We start from the raw sequence: 11,092 nt of genomic DNA, 5'->3' as shown, positions 1-11,092 counted from the left end.
ATGAAAATTGTTCTTTGATTTATTGTATTTCCTTGTTGCAATCCATGCTAAATTCTCCTCACGCTTATAGTCAAAATAAAGTGTTCACTAAACGTATCATTGATGCCTTGATGCAATCTTATGAGGAAAAACTTGAATTGGAAGTTTTTATCCCTAGAAAAATTTATGATGAGTGGGAACCAACTATTAAAATTAAGATTAAAGAACATGAGTTCTCTGCTTTATGTGATTTGGGTGCTAGTGTTTCCACGATTCCAAAGACTTTGTCTGATTTGTTAGGTTTCCATGATTTTGATGATTGCTCTCTAAACTTGCACCTTGTGGATTCCACTATTAAGAAACCTATGGGAAGAATTAATGATGTTCTTATTGTTGCAAATAGGAATTATGTACCCGTAGATTTTATTGTTCTTGACATAGATTGCAATCCTTCATGTCCTATTATTCTTGGTAGACCTTTCCTTAGAATGATTGGTGCAATTATTGATATGAAGGAAGGAAATATTAGATTCCAATTTACGTTAAGTAAAGGCATGGAACACTTTCCTAGAAAGAAAATTAAATTACCTTATGAATCTATTAAGAGAGCCACTTATGGATTGCTTACCAAAGATGGCAATACCTAGATCTATCCGTGCTTTTTATACCTAGCTAGGGGCGTTAAATGGTAGCGCTTGTTGGGAGGCAACCCAATTATATTTTTATTCCTTTATTTTTTCTCCTGTTTAGTAATAAATAATTTATCTAGCCTCTGTTTAGGTTGTGTTTTTTGTGTTTAATTAGTGTTTGTGCCAAGTAGAACCGTTGGGAAGACTTGGGGAAAGTCTTGATATCTTGCTGTAAAAAACAGAAACTTTAGCGCTCACAAGAAGTGCTGCCATTTTTATTTGGAAAGTTTTATTTAGTTAATTATTTTTGCAGATGATTAATAGATAAATTCCTCACGTCAGGAATTTATTTTAGAATTTTTGGGGTTCCATATCTTGTGCTAGCTACAGATTACTACAGACTGTTCTATTTTTGACAGATTCTGTTTTTCATGTGTTGTTTGCTTATTTTGATGAATCTATGGCTAGTAAAATAGTTTATAAACCATATAGAAGTTGGAATACAGTAGGTTTAACACCAATATAAATAAATAATGAGTTCATTACAGTACCTTGAAGTGGTCTTTTGTTTTCTTTCGCTAACGGAGCTCATGAGATTTTCTACTTTAAGTTTTGTGTTGTGAAGTTTTCAAGTTTTTGGTAAAGATTTGATGGATTATGGAACAGGGAGTGGCAAGAGCCTAATCTTGGGGATTCCCATGGCACCCCCAAGATAATCTAAGGACACCTAAAAGCCAAAGCTTGGGGATGCCCCGGAAGGTATCCCCTCTTTTCGTCTACTTCTATCGGTAACTTCACTTGGAGCTATATTTTATTCACCACATGATATGTGTTTTGCTTGGAGCATCTTGTATGATTTGAGTCTTTGCTTTTTAGTTTACCACAATCATCCTTGACGTACACACCTTTTGAGAGAGCCATACATGATTTGGAATTTGTTAGAATACTCTATGTGCTTCGCTTATATCATTTGAGTTATATAGTTTTGCTCTAGTACTTCACTTATATCTTTTAGAGCATGGTGGTGGATTTGTTTTGTGGAAACTATTGATCTCTCATGCTTCACTTAGATTATTTTGAGAGTCTTAAATAGCATTTTAATTTTCTTAAATAATCCTAATATGCTTGGTATTCAAGAATAGTAAAAACTTTCTTATGAGTGTGTTGAATGCTATGAGAAGTTTGATGCTTGATAATTGTTTTGAGATATGAAGATGGTGATATTAAAGTTATGCCAGTTGAGTAGTTGTGAATTTGATAAATACTTGCGTTAAGGTTTGTGATTCCCGTAGCATGCACGTATGGTGAACCGTTATGTGATGAAGTCGGAGCATGATTTATTTTTGATTGTCTTCCTTTTGAGTGGCGGTCGGGGACGAGCGATGGTCTTTTCCTACCAATCTATCCCCCTAGGAGCATGCGCGTAATACTTTGCTTTAATAACTTGTAGATTTTTGCAATAAGTATATGGGTTCTTTATGACTAATGTTGAGTCCATGGATTATGTGCACTTTTCTTCCTTCCACCATTGCTAGCCTCTCTAATATCGCGCACCTTTCGCCGATATCATACACCCGCCATATACCTTCCTCAAAACAGCCACCATACCTTTCTATTATGGCATTTCCATAGTAATTCCGAGATATATTGCCATGCAACTTTCCACCGTTCCGTTTATTATGACAGACTCCATCATTGTCATATTGCTTAGCATGATCATGTAGTTGACATCGTATTTGTGGCAAAGCCACCATTCATAATTCTTTCATACATGTCACTCTTGATTCATTGCATATCCCAGTACACCACCGGAGGCATTCATATAGAGTCATATTTTATTCTAAGTATCGAGTTGTAAGAAAATAAAAGTGTGATGATCATCATTATTAGAGCATTGTCCCAGTGAGGAAAGGATGATGGAGACTATGATTCCCCCACAAGTCGGGACGAGACTCCAGACAAAAAATAAAAAGAAAGAAAGAAAGAAAGAAAGAAAAGAGGCCATAAAAAAAGAGAAAAGGCCCAAATAAAAAATGAGAGAAAAAGAGAGAAGGGACAATGTTACTATCCTTTTACCACACTTGTGCTTCAAAGTAGCACCATGATATTCATGATAGATAGTCTCCTATGTTATCACTTTCATATACTAGTGGGAATTTTTCATTATAGAACTTGGCTTGTATATTCCAACGATGGGCTTCCTCAAAATGCCCTAGGTCTTCATGAGCAAGCAAGTTGGATGCACACCCACTTAGTTTATTTTGTTGAGCTTTCATATACTTATAGCTCTAGTGCATCCGTTGCATGGCAATCCCTAGTCACTCACATTGATATCTATTGATGGGCATCTCCATAGCCCGTTGATACGCCTAGTTGATGTGAGACTATCTTGATGGGGCGAGAGCTGGTCAACCGCTCGATGACTTAACAGGATCTTTTGAGATTCCCTCGTATTATACGAAGGACCTTCTTTCGGGTCATACATGTAACGCACCGCATTGGGATAACTGCGTACATAACAGGATCTATATCGTAGATCCACCATAAAATTCCTATGGCTAAGTGAAAGTGTTAACGCCCTATAGTCTGATTGGCTAGTTCACCGCATTGACACCTCCTTTTTGGACCAAGACGTTGGGTTAAGAGTGATCAATTGCTTTTCAGAACACCCCCGTATTTCCTACGAGGGGGCTTGATATGTCTCCAACGTATCTATAATTTTTGATTGCTCCATGCTATATTATCTACTATTTTGGACATTATTGGGCTTTATTATCCACTTTTATATTATTTTTGGGACTAACCAATTAACCGGAGACCCAGCCCAGAATTGCTGTTTTTTTGCCTATTTTAGGGTTTCGAAGAAAAGGAATATCAAACGGAGTCCAAACGGAATGAAACCTTCGGGAACGTGATTTTCTCACCGAACATGATCTAGGAGACTTGGACCCTACGTCAAGAAACAAAGGAGGAGGCCACGAGGTAGGGGCGCGCCTACCCCCCCCCCCCCCCAAGTGCACCCTCCACCCTCGTGGGCCCCCTGTTGCTCCACCGACGTACTCCTTCCTCCTATATATACCTACGTACCCCCAAACAATCAGATACGGAGCCAAAACCCTAATTCCACCACCGCAACTTTCTGTATCCACGAGATCCCATCTTGGGGCCTGTTCCATAGCTCCGCCGAAGGGGGTATCCATCACGGAGGGCTTCTACATCATCACCATAGCCCCTCCGATGAAGTGTGAGTAGTTTACCTCAGACCTACGGGTCCATAGTTATTAGCTAGATGGCTTCTTCTCTCTTTCTGGATCTCAATACAATGTTCTCCCCCTCTCTTGTGGAGATCTATTCGATGTAATCTTCTTTTTGCGGTGTGTTTGTTGAGATCGACGAATTGTGGGTTTATAATCAAGTCTATCTATGAACAATATTTGAATCTTCTCTGAATTCTTTTATGTATGATTGGTTATCTTTGCAAGTCTCTTTGAATTATCAGTTTGGTTTGGCCTACTAGATTGATCTTTCTTGAAATGGGAGAAGTGCTTAGCTTTGGGTTCAATCTTGCGGTGTCCTTTCCCAGTGACGGTAGGGGCAGCAAGGAACGTATTGTATTGTTGCCATCGAGGATAACAAGATGGGGTTTTCATCATATTGCATGAGTTTATCCCTCTACATCATGTCATCTTGCTTAAGGCGTTACTCTGTTTTCATTAACTTAATACTCTAGATGCATGCTGGATAGCGGTCGATGAGTGGAGTAATAGTAGTAGATGCAGGCAGGAGTCGGTCTACTTGTCTCGAACGTGATGCCTATATACATGATCATACCTAGATATTCTCATAACTATGCTCAATTCTGTCAATTTCTCAACAGTAATTTGTTCACCCATCGTAAAATGCCTATGCTCTTGAGAGAAGCCACTGGTGAAACCAATGGCCCCCGGGTCTATCTTCATCATATTAATCTTCCAATACTTAGTTATTTCCTTTGCCTTTTTACTTTGCTTTTATTTTACTTTGCATCTTTATCATAAAAATACCAAAAATATTGTCTTATCATATCTATCAGATCTCACTCTCGTAAGTGGCCGTGTAGGGATTGACAACCCCTTATCGTGTTGGTTGGGAGGATTTATTTGTTTTGTGCAGGTGCGAGGGACTCGCGCGTAGCCTCCTACTGGATTGATACCTTGGTTCTCAAAAACTAAGGGAAATACTTATGCTACTTTGCTGCATCATCCCTTCCTCTTCGGGGAAAACCAACGTAGTGCTCAAGAGGTAGTAGGGCTGAAGCCGACGACTGGAAATCTTTCAGATTATATAAAAATGGCCACATAGGAGGATTCAAAGCTTTTAAGCAACTCTAAAATAAACTTTATTACTTTATAATACCGTTTTCACAATGTCAATACATCTCACTCAAATGTCATATCTTCCGAGCACTGACCCTCTATCAACCAGGCATCTTCTAAGACATCTTCGAAATAATGCTCTGGTGCGTGATGGTCCTTGCCCTTGGGTGGACTCTTCGCTGCAACATCGATGGCCTTCATCTTCGTCTAGTATGTTTTCACACGGGCAAAGGCCATCCGTGCACCTTCAATGCACGTTGATCGCTTAACAGCGTCGATGCGTGGCACCGCGGCAGCAAGTCACCGCACCAAACCAAAATAACTATCCAGAATTTGCTCGGTCGGCCACAGCCGGACTACGACGTCTTTCATGGCAGTGCCAGATATTCAGTGCAGTTCTGCCCATTGGGTCATCTGCTCATTTAGCAACAGTGGGCGCTTTCACACACCAAATTGCAACCAAAAAAGCTTCTCCGTTGCATACCCTTCTTGCGCTTGGTAAAACTGCGCCGCATCGGAAGCACTCTTCGGCAAATCCAACAAAGCATCTGGAGAACTCCACACTTGATTAAGCGGGGCATAATTCGGATCGCCGAACTTAGTTTGCAATAAAAAGGGCTTACCAGCCGTGATCTCCCCAGCCTGCCAGATCTCCTCCCCGGTCGTTCTAGATTCGGACCGGGCTTCTCTTGCCTCTTGTAAGGCCTTGTCAAGATCAGCCATTTTGGCTTTATTATCCCTCTCAAGAAATCCACAACGGCTAGCGGCCTCCTTCAGTTCAAGTGTCATCGAGGATACTTTCTCCTCGTATTGGTGTCGAGCGGCCTGTTCGGCCTTTAACTCGGCAGATGCCTTTTCGGCAGCCGCATTACTAATTCAGGCCTGCTCCTTGGCCCGGGCTAGTTCAGCTCGAAGGATCTCGACCGCGGCAACACCATCTGCAGATATGTACATCTTATTACACAAATCTTCGCATCATGCTTATATTGTAAAGATGTGCATTATATGGCTGCCCCAAAAACATACCTGGCGCCTCGTCAATTCCCTGTTGATAAGCGTGATATCATTATCCGCCTCATCAATCTTGTGTTGCAAATCCGCAACTTCTGTAGTCCGGGCAGTTACCGGGGAGGTCACAGCCTGTGTTCCAATTAATTAGATTATTTCCTGGGCATATCTTTTGATCCTATGATCGCCTCCCTCGGGAAGCCAATCAGAGTCTCAGGGGATACTATCTATACGCAGGTGTATTTTGTGAATAAAACACAATCGAACATGTTACAGTACAAACCTCGAAGCCTCTTAGCAGGCCCACGAAGGCCTCATTCAATCCGCTTTTCGCGGACAGGACCTTTTCAACCACTGTGCCAATCAGGGTACGATGTTCCTCCAAGACGGACGCCTGTCGCAGCACGTTCGTCAATATATCCGGTGCTTCTGGGTCTCTGGAAGCTGCTAAAGGAGTACGGCCTCCCTTTGAAGGAATCTGTTTATTCGTATCCGACTGTAGACCAGACTGCTCGGGACCTCCATTATTGGTCTCCGGACCCTGGGCCACCGGAGTATCACCTTCGGGTAGTGTCTTCGTCATCCCTTCACTACAAAAAAATACACTTCCGTGATGATACGTGTTTGTCACAGTAGGTCGCGTTTTCTGTCATGCATGTACATCCATGACAAATTTATGACAGAATCAAGATATTCATACCTGTGCTATCGTAGAAGTGTTCCATGTCATTGCCAAAATTATCATCACGGAAGTGTCCACTTCCATGATGATAAATCGCGCGTCACAGAAGTGCTTTCGTCAAGGGTGACCGACACGTGGCATCCACCGTAACGGAATGCCGTTAAGCTATCGGGTCAGATTTTGGATCCGATAACCCGTTAACAGCCATGACCAATGCCGATTTTGCACGTGTAAAATTCTCATTGGCTGACGGATCCACGCGTAAGCTTCGCGTTGGCACAGGTGTCACTCATCCAACGGTCGAGATGGGCCTATGATATGTTGACACATGGACCGGCCCAAAAGTGGCCCACAAAGATTAAATGTGTCGACCCAACCAAAGGCCCATAAGATTTAGCGGACCATAATGGGCCGGCCCAGCTAAAGGCCCAAAAAATTTAGCAGACCATAATGGGCCGGCCCAGCTAAAGGCCCACACGATTTTGCAGACCATAATGGGCCGGCCCAGTTAAACGCCCACAAGATTTTGCGGACCACAATGGGCCGGCCCAGCTAAAGGCCCACTAGATTTTGCCGACCATAATGGGCCGGCCCAGCTAAAGGCCCAACATTCTCTGTCAAACCGGCCCGTCAACGGCCTGTCCTAAACTTGTCATCAACGCGGCCCATGGTCACTTCTGGCTCGTTAACAGTCCGCTAAGTAATTGGGCCGAATTATGGCCCGGTGTATTTCCAGCCTGTTAAAGGTCCGGCTTCATTTGGGCCCATTTACAGGCCATCAAAACTTTCGGCCCATAAACGACCATGAAGGATTTGGGTCATATTCGGCCATGTCTGACATTCGGCCTGTTAGAGGCCCACTATAGCTTTGGGCCACTTTCGACCTGTTGTCTTTTTTGGCCTGTTAACGCCGGACGTAAACCATGGGCCATATGTGGCCCAACGTCATATCAGGCCCATTAACGGCCCATATAAAAATGACGATAATCTAGCCCGGCCGAAGTTCCGGCCTATTAAAGGCCCGTGTATTAGGTCGGCGCATTTACGGCCCATCCGAATTTCGGCCTGTTAAAGTCCAGTGGGTTATTTGGCACAATCAGGGCCCAATCTCACTTTCGGTCTATTAAAGGGCCATGTATTTTATGGGCTCGAGATATTTACATCTGTAAACGGCCTATTTTTACTGAGGGCCCAAATTATGTTTAGGCCTGTTAAAGGCCCACTATGGGCACAGGCCTACCAGAAAAATATGAAAGCTTATGCTGATTTAGGCCCAGATATTTTTAGTGGGTCACATGCCAATTTCGGCCCGTAATCATTTTTAGCCCAATTGGAATGGGCCCGACGAATGTTGGCATGTTGGGCTCCTACGAAGGTTTTGGCCGAATACATTACTAAGATAAACCTACACTATACAAAAATAGCGTCGTAATTACTGCAGCCTGAGGCAGCATCATAAATGTTGTATCACAACAAAATAAATTCCAACCATACAACAAAATGCCTGTTGGCATAAAGTTTACAGTCCTTCCAGATAAAAGCACCATCAGATGTATAGAAGCACAGATCATTTGACCTGAGTGCTAATGTTTCAGGCTGTAGAATCTGATGGAGCAGCATGATCTCCACCTTTTTTCCGCCATTGCTCTTGAACAACAAAGCGAATGTCTGATAGTCTGGTTTCAAAACCATTCCTATCTTGACGACATTTCTCAACCACTATTCTTGTTTCTGAAATAACGTCCATTAGGGACTGGACTTGTGTCTGGAGCATAGATATATCACTCTGTCTAGCAGGAAGATTTTGTTCAGTAGGTGATTTGGACGAGGTTACCTTGACAACCAACCCAGAATTACGCAGGAAGGTGCTTTTTGCACTGTTAGTGGAGAGATACTGACGCACTGCAGCAAGAGGTGACATTGTGCCTGTAGTAGCCTCGTCACCTTCTGGTGGTTGTGGCTGTTCAATCATTTGTTCCATAGCTTCCTGAAAGTTTGAACTTGTAGATTAGTGTACCAGCTAAGTTACTAATGAGACAAAAACAAACAAAGTAGGTTAAACGTTTATACATAACTTATTTTGGTGAACTACTGTAATACATTAGCATGTATTGTAGTGCCAACTACATAATAAAATCACTTTCAGAACATATGTCCATGTAGCATGCCTACTGTATTGTCTATTTCCTCACATTCGTTGACATCTACGGATAAAGAGACATGGTTTAAAGTAGGATGAACATAGTATGACATCACTCATATCATGGGCAAACAAATATAAAACAAACAGGCTATTTTATCATTGTGTGCGCACGTGAACATAACAACTAGATTACAGATCAAGACCAAAAGAATATCCTTCATCTCTTTTAAACCATGTAAGGTGAAATGATACGTTAAGACAACTGTGAATAAAAGTGAACAGAGTAACTGACACTGGCTGCAAACCAAGTATTTAAATGAACACATCACAGTACCAATCAGTTCAAGGAAGGAGGAGTAAGGACTTACAACAGCGGCTTGAACTGGTGTGCTCATGCCCTTCATCTTGCTGGTGTGGCAATCCTTGAAGATTTGCACTGCATTCGGTTCAGGTTCTTTTTGGTCCGCACGGGATTTCCTCTGTATTTGGAACAAGTCAATATAGATACGATAATATGGCACAAAAAGAAGGAAGTAGCAGCTATTTACAAGAGCCTCGCAGTGTGCAATATAGCTACGAGATCTTGTGGTCTGTTGGAATTTCACTTTAGAACGTTTGGTTTTGTTCTTCAAACAGTTAGCCTAGAAGAAGATACACTTGTAAGGCACATACATAAATACAAGTTCAATATGTGGTCTAATCAAATACATATAGCCTACCTGATACTTTGGATCAGACCAGTGTTTAATGAGGGCTGTCCAGTCTTCATCTGTAATAAATTCCACTGGAGATGTTTGGGCGATTTCATTGTTAGCCTTGCCTTCAAAGTGAGATTTTCTAAGGTGGTACCGATACTGTCGCAGAGCAGACTGAAAAACATGAGTGCATGCTTGTCTAGTTGCATCATCTTTCGGATCCAACTTGAACCACATCTATTGAAAAAAGAATGTGAGTCTTATTAGGAGGAAGCTAGAAAGTATGGGACAGAGCAAGACAATATTACTAATTGCGATGAATAACATTACTTACGGATAAATGGTCAAGGAAGGTGTTAAACTGGGTATTGTCTTTCTCATTCCTGTATTGGATCCACGTTGGGAGGATACGTGCATGACACCTAACGGCAACGGCTGCCTCTGATACTAACTTGGCTGACTCTGTAGCATCACGTGGCCTTTTTAAACCTGCCTCAAAATGGATCTCCATTCTTCCTCCTTTAGATTTTGTTAATCTGTCAAGCATTATCCCTGATGTCTGTTTCCGCTTGTGCCGTGGTGCTAGTTCAACAACGAATATGGAAAGTGTTAGTGTACATCAAACTGTGAGAGTACATATAAATGAGCATGCAACTGCAACTTGACTCGATCAGGTACCGTCTTGGTGTTGATGCTCATGAGGTTCATCTGATCTTGCCAAGTCCTGTTGTGTCAGCAGTTCTTCGGAAGTAGTGTTAGGTGTGAAGGCAGCTTGGGAACTGGCCAGTTCCGGAGAAAACGAACGAGTAACTGGTTGAGATGCTGGTACAGTTGAAGCGGATGCTGCAGCTGGTGGAGCAGGTGATACTGTGTTTGTAGATTTAGCCGGTGGACTTGGACCTTCTACTGCACTCTAAGTACCAGCAGAATCTCGACGGCAGAACCTTTTCTGTTTCACCCGACGAGTAACAGCACTCCCTACTATATTATTTTCCTTGCTCTTTTTTGACTTTGCCATGTCAAGCTGTACCCACAACACAAAAGAATAAAATCACTCTTCAGAACTCATTGATGCATGATACAGACAAGCAATACTTTGATGTAAGACAACCGTATGAGGATGGAATATGTAAGAAAAATAGGACGGCATGACATATTCACAGCTACGATGTGCAAATTAAGCAGAACGATTTTCAAGAAAATAGAAGTAATGCAAGCTAGATACCATATGAAAGATGCAACCAATATTACTCTGCCAAGTTAAAAGTGTCTTGTCATAAGTGGCAATTAGAAAAATTAGAAGCAGTACAATGTAGAAATCAATGCAAGATGCAACCACTATCGGACTGCCATGTTAAAAGCGTCCAATCATGAGTGACTGATGCGGGATACACAACAGTAGTACTTTGATGTAAGAACATGGTATGATAGATAGATGCAGTGTATTCTAGACACAGAAAGCCATGTCATATGCACACGTATAATGTATAAACTCAGCAGGTGCAATTTAATCAAAATAGAAGAAATACAGGCTAGACAACATATGCAACATGAAACCAATTATCACAATGTCAACTTAGAGCAAGCACGTGCGATGGTGG

This window comes from Triticum urartu, chromosome 5A (genome assembly GCF_056163025.1).
Source record: "Triticum urartu cultivar PI428250 chromosome 5A, HENAU_Tu73, whole genome shotgun sequence".
Classification (NCBI taxonomy): domain Eukaryota; kingdom Viridiplantae; phylum Streptophyta; class Magnoliopsida; order Poales; family Poaceae; genus Triticum; species Triticum urartu.
The sequence above is the reverse complement of the archived record's forward strand: the minus strand, read 5'-3'. Positions refer to the sequence as shown.